Source organism: Dasypus novemcinctus, chromosome 3 (genome assembly GCF_030445035.2).
Source record: "Dasypus novemcinctus isolate mDasNov1 chromosome 3, mDasNov1.1.hap2, whole genome shotgun sequence".
NCBI lineage: Eukaryota > Metazoa > Chordata > Mammalia > Cingulata > Dasypodidae > Dasypus > Dasypus novemcinctus.
In genome coordinates, this window is record NC_080675.1 from 138,347,645 (window position 1) to 138,365,001 (window position 17,357).

The window sequence follows — 17,357 nt, forward strand, 5'->3', positions numbered from 1 at the left end:
GGACCACATGGCCTCACAGGTGAATTTTACCAATCATTCAAAGATGATCTAATACCAATCTTGGGCAAGCACTTCCAAAGAATTTAACAGGAAAGAATGCTACAAACTCATTTTATGAAGCCAACATCATCCTACTACCAAAACCAGATAAAGATAAAAAAAAAGAAAAAAAAAGAAAATTACAGACCAATATCTCTAATGAATAAAGATGCAAAAATCCTCAACAAAATATTTGTAAACTGAATCCAAAAGAATTATACACCATGATCAAGTGGGTTTTATCCCAGGTATGCAAGGGTGGTTCAACACAAGAAAATCAATTAGTATAATAAACCATATTGATAAATTGGAGAAGAAAAATCACACAATTCTCTCAATGTAGAAAAGGCATTTGACAAAATACAGCATCTTTCTTGATAAAAACACTCCAAAATATAGGAATAGAAGGAAGCTTTCTCAATATGGAAAGTGCAGACATGAAAAACCTACAGCTAGCATTGTACTCAAGGATGGAAGACTGAAAGCTTTCCCACTGAGATCAGGAACAAGACAATGATGCCCACTGTCATCATTGTTATTCAATATTGTGCTAGAGGTTCTAGCTAGACCAATTAGGCAAAATAAAGAAATAAAAGGTACCCAAATAGGAGTGGAAGAAGTGAAACTTTCACTATTCACTGCGGATATGATCCTATATCTAGAAAATCCTGAAAAATCCACAACAAAGCTACTAGAACTAATAGACAAATTCAGCAAAGTGGCAGGATACAAGATTAATATGCAAAAATCAATCATGTTTCTATACACTACTGATGTGGAATCTGAAGAGAAAATCAGAAAAAAAAATCCATTTATAATAGAAACTAAAACAATCAAATATTTAGGAATAAACTTAACCAAGGACATAAAGGACTGTATTCAGAAAACTACAAAACATTGCTAAAAGAAACCAAAGAAGAATTAAATAAATGAAAGGACATTCTGTGTTCATAGATTGGTAGATTAAATATCGTTAAGATGTCAGTTCTACCCAAACTGATTTGCAGATTCAATGAAATCCCAATGAAAATCCCAACAGCTTTTTTGCAGAAAAGGAAAAATCAATTATCAAATTTATTTGGAAGGGTATGGGGCCCCAAATAGCCAAAAACATCTTTAAAAATAATGAACTTGGAGGACCCTCACTTCCAGACTTTAAAGCATATCACTTAGCTACAGAGGTAAAAACAGCATGGTACTGGCTTAAAGACAGACACATTGACCAATGGAACAGAAAAGAGAACTCAGAAATAGACCCTCACATCTACATTCAAGAACTTTTGACAAGGCTGTTAAGCCCTCCCAGCTGAGGGAGAACAGTCTGTTCAGCAAATGGTGCTATATCTATATCTATATCCAAAAGAAAGAAAGAAGTCCCATATCTCACACCTTATAAAAAAATTAACTCAAAATGGATCAAGGACCTAAATATAAAAGCAACAATCATAAAGCTCCTAGAAGAAAATGTAGGAAAACATATTCAAGATCTGTGGTAGGTGGTTATTTCTTAAACCTTACACCCAAAGCACAAGCAACAAAAGAAAAAAGATGTAAATGGGACCTCCTCAAAATTAAACTTTTGTACCTCAAAGGATTTGTCAAAAGGGTGAAAAGGGGGCCTACTCAATGGGAGAAAATATTTGGCAATCACATATCCAATAAGGGTTTAATATCCATGATAAACAAAAAGATCATATAACTCAAAAAAAAAAAAGACAAGCTACTCCATTAAAAAAATGGGCAAAAGACTCAAAAAAAAGACAAGCTACTCCATTAAAAAAATGGGCAAAAGACTTGAAAAGAGACAACTGTCCAAAGAAGAAATAGAAATGGCAAAGGAACACATGAAAAAATGTTCAACATCATTAGCAATTAAGGAAATGCAAATCAAAACTACAGTGAGATATAATTTCATACCTATTAGACTGGCCGCTATTAAAAAGTCAGAAAACTGTAAATGTTGGAGAGGATGTGGAGAGATAGGAACATTTAATCACTGTTGGTGGGAATGTAAAATGGTACAGTCACTGTGGAGGACTGTGGTAGTTCCTGAAGAAATTGAATATAGACTAGCCACGTGACCCAGCAATACCATTATTAGGAATATACCCAAAAGAACTGAGCAGTGACATGAACAGATATCTGCATATCGATGTTCAAAGCGATATTATGCACAATTGCCAAAAGTTGGAAACAACCCATGTGTCCATGGATAACAAATTGTGGTGTAGTCACACGATGGAATATGCGGCTGTAAGAAGAAATGAAGTCGTGAAGCATATGACAGCATGGATGAAATTGGAGGACATTATACTGAGTGAAGCAAGCCAGACACAAAAGGACAAATAGGGAAGCAGACTTGGCCCAGTGGTTAGAGCGTCCATCTACCACATGGGAGGTCCGCGGTTCAAACCCCAGGCCTCCTTGACCCGTGTGGAGCTGGCCCATGTGCAGTGCTGATGTGCGCAAGGAGTGCTGTGCCATGCAGGGGTATCCCCTGCATAAGGGAGCCCCACGCACAAGGAGTGCACCCCTTAAGAAGAGCCGTCCAGCACGAAAGAAAGTGCAGCCTGCCTAAGAATGGTGCTGCCCACATGAGGAGCTGACACAACAAAATGACGCAATAAAAAGAAACAGATTCCCATGCCGCTGACAACAACAGAAGCGGACAAAGAAGAAGATGCAGCAAATAGACACAGAGAACAGACAACCGGGGGAGGGGGGGGGCGGCGGGGAGGGAGGCGAAGAGGAGAGAAATAAATAAATAAATCTTAAAAAAAAAAAAAAAAGGACAAATACTGTATGATTGTGCAATTACGAACTAAATATACTGTGTAAACTCATGGGTTAATAATTAGAATATAGGTCACCAGAAAATAGAAGGAGTATAGAGAATGGAAAGCTAAGGGTTAATCTGTGCAGATTTGGTTAAAAGGTTGTAAGTCTTTGGAAATGAATAGAAATAGTTAAAGCATATTATGGTGTTTGTAACTAACAGTGCTATTGTATGAGTGTTGAAAGGGAAAATCTAAGGTCATGTATACTGCTAGAAGGAAAAATAAAAACTGCAAAATGGAACTGTATAAGATGGTAAAACCTCATGTAAAATTTGAATATGGGTGATATTGCCATATAAGACTTTTTACAAAATATAAATACAAATATTCTAGAGATAAGGAATAAGAATAGCAGCTATGTATGGCAGGGGAAGCATAGATTGAGATGATGAGTTTTGTCTGTGTTTTGTTTATTATTATTATTGGAATAATGAAAGTGCTCGAAGAATGAAGTGATGAATGCATAAATATGTGATTACACCAAATACCATTGATTGTACACTTTGGATGGATTTATTTTTCTTAACAAAATTGATTTGTTAAGGAAAAAAATCAAATTAGCCCCCAAATTCCCTGAAAATAGGTATGTGTTTCAGTTGGAAAACTAAATTTCAGCAAGGCCCTGCAACTGGATAAACTTCACTCTGCAAGGTGACCTTTCGCTTACACACATTCATTTTCTATTCTGACTCATCTGAGAAGACCTCACCTTAATGTAGCCAGAGAACACTGATATGACAGCCTCAGTTGATATGACCCAGTTTAGCTTTAATCAGAATAACAACAAAAACTAAGAACCATAACATTCCTTAAGCACAAACAAAATACTTAGTAAGCTAATAAGCCTTGGTAAAGAGTCATAATCATTTTTAATTCTGCACAAATCAATAGATTAGCAACTGTGGACCAAGCTCAATATTAATCACTCCTGCAGTTGGTAATGATGCTAATAAACTTAAAACCCCCCAAAAAGTAAAAATCTACTGTAGCTTCTAGAAGGTAGAAATTTAAAACCAGAAAGAACCTTCGAGATCATCTTCTACCACCTTCATTTTATAGAAGGAAGAGAAAGGAGCAAAGATGGGAAATGACTTACCCAAGTTACAGTCATCTCGGGCAGAGTCAGGATAGAGGTCAGGCCTCCTGACTCCTACCCCAGTGGACATTCTTAGATGAAATGACAACACCTGAAGCCCTGGTAAAGCCAAATGCACTCATTATGTCCAACGTAAACCTGAAACAATTCAACAAGCAATTTTGGAGAGCCAGTAATGTTGACTTCTTTAAATTTTGATATATTTCCTCCTGGTCACTTTTTTTTTTTTTTTATCTTTATTAGAAAAGTTGTGGATTTACAGAGCAATCATGATAAAATGCAGGATTTCCATAGACCACCCCACCATCGACACTGTGCATTGGTGTGGAGCTTGTTACAACCGATGATAGCACATTTTTATAACTGTACTACTAATTGAAGTCCATGGTTTAACCTAGAGTTCACTGTGTAGTGTATTCCATGAATGTTTAAAATTTTTTTATTCTGTTACCCTAAATACAATCTAACATTTCCCCTTTTTATTATATTCAGATACATATTTCAGTGCTCTCAATTGTGTTCACAATATTGTGCTACCATTATATATATTTTCTTTTGGTCATTTTCTATATGTAAATGCACTCTTGTTTAATTGGTATCACTTGGCACATATTGCTTTGCATTTTGCTTTTCTTGTTATTATATCATGATACATTTCACATAATTAAAGAGCCTTTGAAAACACTAAGATTCCACTAAATGCAGTAAAAATTAATTCTTTAAGTATTGTTAGACACTAAATTGTACATTTTTCATTATAAAAATAATTTTTGTGATCATATGCTTTATAAAGTAGGATGTAAAAATAATGGTTGTGGATAAGATAGACTATTCAACAAATGATGTTAAGACAATAATAAGCCATCTGGATAAAACCCATGTTGGATTCATTCCTCACACTGTACACCATTGTATTAGTCAGCCAAAGGGGTGCTGATGCAAAATACCAGAAACGTTGTTTTTTATAAAGAGTATTTATTTGGGGTAGAAGCTTACAGTTACCAGGCCATAAAGCATAAATGACTTCCCTCACCAAAGTCTATTGCCATGTGTTAGAGCAACATGGCTGCCGATGTCTGCCAGGGTTCAGGCTTCCTGGGTTCCTTTCTTCCTAGGGCTTATTTCTCTCCGGGCTCAGCTCCTCTGTTTTCTCCACAAGGTCAGCTGCAAACTATGAGATTCTCTAGGTTTTGCCTTTCTCTACAAGGCCAGTTTTAGACTATCAGGTGACCGGCTCTGTCTCTCTCCTCAGGGCTTGATTCTCTCAGCTTGATTCAGCTGCTCTGCTCCTCTGTGTGCTTACTTCTCAAGCTCCAGCTCAAAACTCCAGTATCAAAACCCCAACCTCCCTTCTCTGCAGTGTGGTTTCTCTCTGAGTCCCTGCCCACGAAGGGGGCGGGGACTCAATGTCCTACTGATGTGGTCCAATCAAAGCCTTAATCATTATTTAATCAAGTAAAAGTAAAACCTCTGAATCCAATACACTCTAATACACCCAGAGGAAAAGACCAGTTTACAAACATAATCCAATATTTTTTTTTGGAATTCATCAATAACATCAAACTGCTACTCTCTACACTCTGAATTCCAAAAAGACATTACAATATTCAAAAAACCTTATTCAGTAACAATACTAAGTACAAAATCATATCATAATCAGTTTAAAGAAATACAGTTTGTCTTTGGGCAAAATCTCGTCTGATATAGACTTTTGAAACCATTTATCTGCTTCCAATACAAAATGGTCAGACAAAGGAAGAACACTTCCATTATCATAAGGAGTAACTGAGAGAGAAACATGAGTCATGGGTCCTCTACAGTCCAGTAAACCTTTAGGACATACTTCATTAGATGCGAAAATCTGAGAATGATTCTTAAGATGATAGATTCTTCTTCTTGGGGTCTCATGAGGACCCACCCTTTCCACAGGCTTGCCCAACAGTCATTTTCTTAGTTCCACCTCATCAGGCTTCCTGGGTTTCTCTCTTCCTGGGGCCGATTTTTCTCCTGGCTCAGTTCCTCTGTTTTCTCCACAAGGCCAGCTGTAGACTATCAGGCAACCAATTTTGTCTCTTTCCCCAGGGTTGATTCTCTCCAAGCTCAACTGCTCTGCTGCTCTGTGTGTTTACTTCCTGGGCTCCAGCTCAAAATCCCAGCATCAAAACTCCAATCTCCCTTCTCTGTGGTGTGGGTTCTCTTTGAATCCCTGCCCACCAAGGATACTACTATTGATGTGGCCCAGTCAAAGCCTTAATCATTATTTAATCAAGTAAAAGTAAAACCTCTGAATCCAATACACTCTAATACACCCAGAGGAAAAGACCAGTTTACAAACATAATCCAATGTTTTTGGAATTCATCAATAATATCAAACTGCTACAACCATTATAAATTCCAAATGGCTGAAAGATTGAAATGCAAAAATTGGAAATGTAAAATTATTCAAACAAAACATGGAAAAATGTTTTATTACTTTAGAGTGGAGCAGATCATTCTGATAGACACTAAATCCAGGATACATAATATAAAAGATTGATCAACTTAACCAAATAAAAATTTTCAAAACCTTCATAGCAATAAAAAAGGAAAAGTAAAAAACAAATGATAAATTAGAAGAAAAAAAAAACACCTTGCAACACATATCATTGATAAAGGACTAATCTCCCTAATATAAAGACCTTTTACAAATCACTAATAAAAAGACAATGCAAGCTAATAGGAAAATGAACAAATGATATGAACAGTTCACAGAGCAGGAAATACAAATGTTTCTAACTCATAAAAAGATTCTCAGGAAATGGATGTGATTTATGTAGTTGGGCTCCCATTTACCATATAGGAAATAAATAAATCTTTTTTTAAAAAGTTAAAAGATTCTCAATCTCACTCACAATGAAAGAAATACTAAAACTTCTGAGGTATGATTTTTCACCTATGGTTTAATAATATCTGAATGTTTGATGCATTTCTGGAAAGGCCCAGGGAAATAGGCACTCTCACACTGATGATGGAAATGTAAATTAGCATGACTCTATGGAGGGTAATATACCTGGATTTATCTAAATTATAAATGCACAGACCCTTTACCCATTTCTAGGAATTTACTCTAGAGATCCACTTGTACATGTATGACAAAGTTGTTCATGATAGCTTTGTAATAGCAAAATATTGGAAATAACCTAAATGTCCATCAGTGGGAGGCGTGATAAATAATTGTGGTACATAAAATAGAACACTATAAAAAATAATGAGGAAGCTCTTTGTGGACTGATTCGGGAATATCTCAAAAGATAACTCATTAAGTAAAAAATAATAAAGATGCAGAACAGTGTGGATAATATGTTAAAATTTGTGCATATTGTTTTGGTTTTCATGGCATAAAAATTCTCCAGTGCAATCAGTAAGAAATTATTAACCTTTGAAGCCCATTGGGGAAGGGTGAGAACTGGGTAGATATGGCACAGGACTGGGAAGGAGTCTTTTCACCTTCTATACTTTTCAATGTTCGAACCACATGAAGGTATTACTCATTAAAAAATGAAACAATTGTTTAAGATGTCTATGCAAGCAAAACCTAGGAAAGATATTTGTAATATATATGACAGAAAATTTTAATGTCCATATTATATAAATAACTTCTTATGAAAGGGAACATCTCAATGAAAAATGGGAAAGAGAATAAACAGATTTTTTTAAAAGCCCAATAGAAATATTTTTAAATGTTTAAGCTTACCAGTAACCGAACAAATGCAAATAAAAGTTTTGTTTTTTTTAAATCCTTCCTCTTGGCAAAGATTTTTTAAAATAATAATACCTAATAATAGTACCAGAACAGGGACACATGCCCTCGCATACATTCTCGGTAGGGTACTAATTAGTGTAATTTCTCCAATGTGTATTTCAGCAATGTGTATCAAAAGCCTCAAAGTTATTAATAATTTTTGGCAAGTTCCACATCTAAGAAAATCTTCAGTACTAATCACCCCTTGAACGAAGGTGCAGACTGCGACGCTCCCGGGGTGGTAGGCACCAGATAGTGCAGGAGGGGTGGCCACTGTGCCCTCAGGGATCTCTAGGTAGGAGCTGGGAGTACCCAGGGCAGCTGACACTGAACAGCCCTTCCACCTGGTAAGTGGGGATGATCGACAGGAAACCTAAAAAACAGCACTAAGAAACCATGCTTTCCTGCCATCTAGTGTTATCCCAGGTAATGGCACCCAGCCTGGGAGAAAAATTGTTTGCTTCTTATCAAGCAACGTAGTACAAAGGGTTTGTTCCTTTCCTCTAATTTTTTTTCAGTTTTATTTATTTTATTAAATTTGTATCTTTATGATTTTTTGATAGTCTGGCTAAGTTGTCATTTGTGAGACAGACACATCTATAAAATCAAGTTAGTAATATCTATTTCTGTTTGGAGGTGGTTGTGATAAACATGAGGTAATATATTACAAGGCACCTTGAATCGGTTTAAGTGCTGTTCATAAAATAATGGTTTTTTTTGTGTTTTTTTTAAGATTTATTTTTTTAATTTATTTCTCTCCCCTTCCCTCCCCAACCCCCGCATTGTCTGCTCTCTGTGTCCATTCACTGTGTGTTCTTCTGTGACCAATTCCATCCTTATCAGTGGCACCAGGAATCTGTGTTTCTTTTTGTTGCATCATGTTGTGTCAGCTCTCCATGTGTGTGGCACCATTCCTGGGCAGGCTGCACTTTCTTTCACACTGGGTGGCTCTCCTTACAGGGCACACTCCTTGTACTTGGGGCTCTCCTACACAGGGGACACCCTTGTGTGGCAGGGCACTCCTTGCGCCCATCAGCACTGTGCGTGGGCCAGCTGCACAAGGGTCAAGGAGGCCCGGGGTTTGAACCGCGGACCTCCCATGTGGTAGGCGGACGCCCTATCCATTGGGCCAACTCCACTTCCCAAGATAATGTTTCTTAATCAGTGATCTATTTAATAGATATTTTTCAAAATGATTTTATGGCTTCTTTACCAAAATTGACTTAACTGATCTTGCTGATATGTATGTGTGTGGAGAGATACAAAGAGAGAAAGAGAAACAGAGAAAGAGGGAGAGAGAGAGAAAAGTTGAGATAAAAATATTAATATACAACTTTATAAAAAAGAGATCAGAAGTTTAGCATTTTTTATGAGACAAAATAACAAATATTTGATATACTTATTTCTCTTTCCAGAAGGCAAGGCAGTAATGGTGCTTTTCCAAGATATATAAAAATATAACAAAGTAGACTGAATTAACATTGTATGAAAAAAATATAAAACAAGTGTGTGTAACATGAAGTGGACTCTGATATGGAACTAAAATTACAGATTATTGGTGTTTAAAATTGGTGGGCCACAAACTGGAAGTTAAATTACTTTAGCCATTAATAAAAACAGGGAAAAAACAGAAATAAAATTTTTATGAATGAATATTTACACATATATGTTACATGCTTCTTCTAAGCACACCCAAATAAATATGGAGGGAAGCGGACTTGGCCCAATGGGCGTCCATCTACCACATGAGAGGTTCAAATCCCGGGCCTCCTTGACCCATGTGGAGCTGACCCATGCGCAGTGCTGATGCGCACAAGGAATGCTGTGCCACACAGGGGTGTCCCCTGCATAGGAGAGCCCCACGCACAAGGAGTGCGCCCCATAAGGAGAGCCACCCAGTGTGAAAGGAAGTGCAGCCTGCCCAGGAATGGTGCCACACACACGGAGAGCTGACACAACAAGATGACGCAACAAAAAGAAACACAGATTCCGGGTGCCGCTGATAAGGATAGAAGTGGTCACAGAAGAACACACAGGGAATGGACATGGAAAGCAGACAACTGTGGGAGGCGGGGGTTGGCGGGGGAGAAATAAATAAAAATAAATCTTTTTTAAAAATGCACATTTTCAGGAACTAAGATATTCTGCTTAATCTAGAAGCATTCACACTGAGAAAAAAATTGTACGGGTATTTTGTAATTTTAGAAGGGGAGATGATTATTCATTCAGTTCTGGGAGGTATAAAATCTTAATTTTTCTTATATTGCAATGTATATCTGACCTAGTCAACTAAAGAATGAATCTTACAATGACTTGCTGATCCAGCTCAATCTTTATTTTTTTAATTAGAGAAGTTGTGAGTTTACAGAGCAATCATGCATACCATACAGGATTCCCATATTTTGCCTCATAACCAACACTTTGCATTGTTGTGGAACATTTGTTTTAAATGATGAAAGAACATCATCAAAATATTACTGCTAGGCTAAACCAACCTGAGTGGTGTGGAAGTCAGAAAACAGGCTATCATCACAGGAGGAGGGTGAAGGTGGTGACCAAAGGTGCGAGGAGGCTTCTGGAATGTTCTGGAATATTCTGTATCATGACCTGACTATCTGTCTAAGCTCCCTTAGAGATCGTTCATCAAGCTGTACACTTATGATTTTTGAACTTTTGGGTACATTGATTAAATTTTTATTGTTTTAAAAAAAAAAATATTACTGCTAAATAGTCTGTATCTTACAATTTGGTGTATTTCCCCACAAACCACCCTATTAACACCACGTCTTAATAGAGTATGTTCGTTATAGTTCACGAGAGAATGTTCTCACATCTGTACTATTAATCACAGTCCAGCATCCTTCACATGGTTCACTGTGTTATACAGTCCCATGCCTTGTACAATCCATCCAAAATACACACTCAGTGGCTCTCAGTTTTATCACAGAGACGTGCTGTCATCACCTCAGTCAATTTTACATTTTCATTACTCCAAAAGGAAAAATCCCGTATCCCTTTATAGTCCCCTATTGTTGACCTTTAGAATTTATATAGTCTACTTTGCCATTACTGCAAAAATATTACAATATTACTGTTAACTAATAGCCCATAAGTTACATTACTTGTATTTTTCCCATGTATCACCATATTCTTTATAACAGATTATTGTAACAGAAGATTATTCTTGTACTATTAATCACAATCCTCATCCACTGAAATCACTATGTGACACAGTCCCTAAATTATCCTCTAGCTTCCTTTCAATTGATATTTATGTTGCTAGACTACTCTTTCAGCCACGGTCATTTATAAATCAGCAGTGTTAATCATACCCACTATAATGTGTTACCATCAACTCTATCCATTTTCACACATTTAAATAAATTTTATTAAAAATTCTACATTATCAGCTCCCCCTTTTCAATCCGCATTCTATCTCTTAGTAAGCTATACTCTAGAATTTACCTCCATGAGCTAACTCATCATATTTAGTTAATATTAATAGCAAGACCATACAGTATTTGTCCTTTCGTGTCTGGCTTATTTCACTCAGCATAATGTCCTTAAGGTTCATCCATGTTGTCATATGCACCCCAATTTCATTTCTTCTTACAGCTGAATAGTATTCCACTATATTTTATGTTAACCCCAAAATGCTCTTTTGTGAGTAAATGATAGATGTTCAAGAAATACTCACGGGAAACGGACTTTGGCCCAGTGGTTAGGGCGTCCGTCTACCATATGGGAGGTCCGCGGTTCAAACCCCGGACCTCCTCGACCCGTGTGGAGCTGGCCATGCGCAGTGCTGATCCGCGCAAGGAGTGCCGCGCCACGCAGGGTGTCCCCCGCGTAGGGGAGCCCCCACGCGCAAGGAGTGCGCCCGTGAGGAGAGCCGCCCAGCGTGAAAAGAAAGAGCAGCCTGCCCAGGAATGGCGCCGCCCACACTTCCTGTGCCGCTGACGACAACAGAAGCGGACAAAGAAACAAAAGCAGACAAAGAAACAAGACGCAACAAATAGACACCAAGAACAGACAACCAGGGGAGGGGGGGAAATTAAATAAATAATAAATAAATCTTTAAAAAAAAAAAAAAAAAAAAAAAGAAATACCATTAAAAAAAAGGGAAATATTTCCATTTTCAGATTTATTTTTAATTAGTGATAAATACAAATGCTTTCATTCATTGAAAACCTTATTGAATCCATAAGCGTGAGATCATTCATACATAGATGATCAGATGGAAATAAGTTGAAATGAAGCCTTTCACTAGAAGTGGATCCAGAAATAAATGCTTTAGGAAGCACATTTTATTCACCCATTCATCTATTGATGGACACTTGGTTTGCTTTCACCTTTTCGCAATTGTGAATAATGTTGCTATGAACATTGGTGTGCAAATGTCTGTTCATATCCCTGCTTTCAGTTCTTTTGAATATATTCCTAGCGGAGGAATATAATTCAAAAAGGGATTTCATGTGCTTTTTGGCCATTAATATTTCATCTTTGAAAAAATGTCTATTCAAGTCTTCTGCTCATTCGTAAATTGGTTTGCTTTTCTTTTTCTTTTTGAGTTGTATGATCTATTTATAAAGCACGGAAATAAAACTCTTACTGGATATGTGGTATTCAAACATTTACCCTCATTAAGTAGGCTGCTGTTTCACCTTCTTGACAACGTTCTTTGAAGCACAAAAGTATTTAATTTTGGGAAGCGGACTTGGCCCAGTTGTTAGGGCGTCCGTCTACCACATGGGAGGTCCGCGGTTCAAATCCGGGCCTCCTTCACCCGTGTGGAGCTGGCCCATGCGCAGTGCTGATGAGTGCAAGGAGTGCCGTGCCACACAGGTGTGTCCCCTGTGTAGGGGAGCCCCGCACGCAAGGAGTGCACCTGTAAGGAGAGCCGCCCAGCACGAAAGAAAGTGCAGCCTGCCTAAGAATGGTGCTGCACACACGGAGAGGTGACACAATAAGATGACGTGGGAGGGGCCGGGGGCCGCAGAGCAGCTCGGCGGGAGGAGGAAGGCCGGAGCCGAGGTTCCGAGCCCAGGCCCTGCCCGACGGTGCCAGCCAGAACATCCAGTCATGGATAAAAATGAGCTGGTACAGAAGGCCAAACTGGCCGAGCAGGCTGAGCAATATGATGACATGGCAGCCTGCATGAAGTCTGTAACTGAGCAAGGAGCTGAATTATCCAATGAGGAGAGGAATCTTCTCTCCATTGCTTATAAAAATGTTGTAGGAGCTCGTAGGTCATCTTGGAGGGTCGTCTCAAGTATTGAGCAAAAGACGGAAGGTGCTGAGAAAAAACAGCAGATGGCTTGAGAATACAGAGAGAAAATTGAGACCGAGCTAAGAGATATCTGCAATGATGTACTGTCTCTCTTGGAAAAGTTCCTGATCCCCAATGCCTCGCAAGCAGAGAGCAAAGTCTTCTATTTGAAAATGAAAGGAGACTACTATCGTTACTTGGCTGAGGTTGCTGCCGGTGATGACAAGAAAGGGATTGTGGATCAGTCACAACAAGCATACCAAGAAGCATTTGAAATCAGCAAAAAGGAAATGCAACCAACGCATCCTATCAGATTGGGTCTGGCCCTTAATTTTTCTGTGTTCTATTATGAGATTCTGAACTCCCCAGAGAAAGCCTGCTCTCTTGCAAAGACAGCTTTTGATGAAGCCATTGCTGAACTTGATACATTAAGTGATGAGTCATACAAAGACAGCACGCTAATAATGCAATTACTGAGAGACAACTTGACATTGTGGACATCAGATACCCAAGGAGATGAAGCTGAAGCAGGAGAAGGAGGGGAAAATTAACCGACCTTCCAACTTTGTCTGCCTCATTCTAAAATTTACACAGTAGACCATTTGTTATCCATGCTGTCCCACAAATAGTTTTTTGTTTACGATTTATGACAGGTTTATGTTACTTCTATTGGAATTTCTGTATTTCCCATGTGGTTTTTATGTTTAATATTAGGGGAGTAGGGCCAGTTAACATTTAGGGAATTATCTGTTTTCATCTTGAGGTGGCCAATATGGGGATGTGGAATTTTTATACAAGTTACCAATGTTTGGCTTAGTACTTTGGGTACATTGTGGCTTCACAAAGGCCAGTGTTAAAACTGCTTCCATGTCTAAGCAAAGAAAACTGCCTACATATTGGTTTGTCCTGGTGGGGGGTAAAAGGGATAATTCGTTCCAGTCACAATGTAGTTATTGTGGGTACTTTTAAGGTTTGTAGCACTTTCAGGGCTGTGGTAGAAATAGATATCCCATGGATATTACATGTCGAACCATGTGTATCTATGGACTACACAATCTCAGTGTGCACACCTTTGACTACAGCTGCAGAAGTGTTCCTTTTAGACAAAGTTACAACCCAGTTTACTCTGGAGAAGGGCAGGCGGTTCACATTCCATTATTTGTAAAGTTACCTGCTGTTGCTTTCATTATTTTTGCTACACTCATTTTATTTGTATTTAAATGTTTTAGGCAACCTAAGAACAAATGTACAAGTAATGATGCAGTAAAAAATGAGTTGCTTGATATCCATTACTTCATGTGTATCAAGCACAGCGGTAAAACAAAAAAACCCATGTATTTAAACATTTTTTAGGTTTTTTGCTTTTGTGATTTTTTTTTTTTATACTTGCCTAACATGCATGTGCTGTAAAAATAGTTAACAGGGAAATAACTTGATGATGGCTAGCTTTGTTTAATGTCTTATGAAATTTTCATGAACAATCCAAGCATAATTGTTAAGAATACGTGTATTAAGTTGATGTAAGTGGAACGAAAGTTTTATGAATGGACTTTTCAAAAAAAATAAGATGACGCAACAAAAAGAAACACAGATTCCCGGTGCCGCTGACAACAACAGAAGTGGAAAAAGAAGACGCAGCAAATAGACACACAAAATAGACAACCGGGGTGGGTGGGGAGGAGGGAAGATAAATAAATAAATAAATAAATCTTGGGCGGCGGACTTGGCCCAGTGGTTAGGGTGTCCGTCTACCACATGGGAGGTCCGCGGTTCAAACCCTGGGCCTCCTTGACCAGTGTGGAGCTGGCCCATGTGCAGTGTTCATGCGCAAAAGGAGTGCCCTGCCATGCAGGGGTGTCCCCACGTAGGGGAGCCCTATGCACAAGGAGTGTGCCCCGTAAGGAGAGTTGCCCAGTGCGAAAGAAAGTGCAGCCTGCCCAGGAATGGTGCCGCACACACGGAGAGCTGACACAACAAGATGACGCAACAAAAAGAAACAGATTCCCGTGCCACTGACAACAGAAGTGAACAAAGAAGATGCAGCAAATAGACAGAGAGCAGACAACTGAGGTGGGGGGGGGGGAAGGGGAGAGAAATAAATAAATAAATAAATCTTTTTTTAAAAAAAAATAATAAATAAATCTTTTTTTAAAAAAGTATTTAATTTTGAGGAGGTCCCATTGATCTATTTTAATTTTTCTTTTGTTGCTCATGCTTTGGGTGTAAGGCTTAAGAAACCACACCTACCACAAGATCTTGAAGATGTTTCTCCACATTTTCTTCTAGAAGTTCATGGTTCTAGCTTTTATGTTTAGGTCTTTGACCCATTTTTAGTTAATTTTTATATAAGGGGTGATATAGGGGACCTCTTTCATTCTTTTGGTTTTGGATTTCCAGTTTTCCCAGGACCATTTTTTAAATAGACTGTTCTGCCCCAGCTGGGAGAATTTGCCAGCCTTGTAAAAATTAGTTGACCGGGAAGCAGATGTGGCCCAAAGGATAGGGCATCCACCTACCACATGGGAGGTCCAAGGTTCCTCCTGACCCTTGTGATGAGCTGGCCCACCTGCAGTGCTGATGTGCGCAAGGAGTGCCCTACCACACAGGGGTATCCCTCGCGTAGGGGAGCCCCGTGAGCAAGTAGTGCGCCCCTGAAGGAGAGCCGCCCAGGGCAAAAAAAGTGCAGCCTGCCCAGGAATGGCACCGCACACATGGAGAGCTGATGCAGCAAGATGACGCAACAAAAAGAGACATAGATTCCCTGGTGCAGCTGACAAAAATACAAGCGGACACAGAAGAACACACAGTGAATGGACACAGAGAGCAGACAATTGGGGAGAGGGAAGGGGAGAGAAATAAAAATAAATAAATAAATAAGTCTTAAAAAATTAGTTGACCATAGATGCGAGGGTCTATTTCTGAACTCTCAATTTGATTCTATTAGTCAATATGTCTATTGTTGTGTCTGTACTGTGCTGTTTTTATCACTCCAGCTAAGTAATATGCTTTAAAGTCAGGAAGTGAAAATTCTCCAATTTTGTTTTTCCTTTTTATGATGTTTCTGGTTATTCAGGTCCCCTTACACTTTCAAATAAATTTGATAATTAACTTTTCCATTTCTCCAAAAAAGGCTGTTGGAAGTTTTAATTATAATTGCACTGAATCTGTAAATCAATTTGGGTAAAATTGACATCTTAATGATATTCAATCTTCCAATCCATGAACATGGAATGTCCTTCCATATATTCAGGACATCTTTGATTTCTTTTAGCAGTGTTTTGTAGTTTTCTGGATACAGGTCCCTTATGTCCTTGGTTAAGTTTATTACTAAATATTTCATTATTTTAGTTGTTGTTGAAAATGGAATTTTTTTCCTTCCTCCTCAGATTGCTCATTAGTAAAGAAACACTACTAATTTTGCATCTTCTTTCTCGCCACTTTGCTCAACTTGTTTATTAGATCTATTAGCTTTATTGTGGATTTTTCTAAGTATAGGACCATATCATCAGCAAATAGTGCAAGTTTTACTTCTTCCTTTCCTGTTTGGATGCCTTTTATTTATTTTTCTTGCCTAATCGTTCTAGCTAGAACTTCTAGCACAATACTGAATAACAGTGGTGACAATGGGGCATCCTTGTCTTATTCCCAGTGTAGCAGGAAAGCTTTCAGCCTTTCATTGTGAGTAAATGTTAACAGTGGGTTTTTCATATATGCACTTTATGATGTTGAGAAAGTTTCCTTCTATTCCTATCTCCCAGAGTGTTTTTTATCGAGAAAGGATGCTGTATTTTGCCATATGCCTTTTCTGCATCAATCAAGATGATCATATGATTCTTCTTCTATTTATTAATACAGTATATTACACTGATTGATTTTCTTTTGTTGACTACTCTTGCATACCTGGGATAAAATGTAATTGATTGTGATGTTTAATTCTTTTAATGTGCTTTTGGATTCAATTAGCAAGTATATTGTTAAGTATTTTTGCATCTATATTCATTACAGAAACTGTTCTACATTTTTGTGTGCGTGTGGAATTTTTATCTGGCTGCTTTGGTAGTAGGGTGATGATGGCATCACAAAATGAGCTTGGTAGCATTCCCTCTTGTTCAAATTTTTGGAAGAGTTTGAGCAAGACTAGTATTAAATCTTCTCACCTATGAAGACATTTGGTCCTGGGCTTTTCATTTTTGATAGATTCTTGATGACCATTTCAATCTCTTTACTTGTGATTGGTTTGTTGAGATCTGTTTCTTCTAAGGTCAGTGTAGGTTGTGTGTTTCTAGGAATTTGCCCAACTCATCTACATTGTCTAGTTTGGTGGCATACAATTGT

General features: G+C 38.1%; 1 pseudogene; it reads left to right on the forward strand.

Moving 5' to 3' along the window:
* Nucleotides 1–12,748: 12,748 nt before the first annotated feature.
* LOC101426459 (14-3-3 protein zeta/delta pseudogene) lies at nucleotides 12,749–13,618 on the forward strand (annotated as a pseudogene).
* Nucleotides 13,619–17,357: the final 3,739 nt, after the last annotated feature.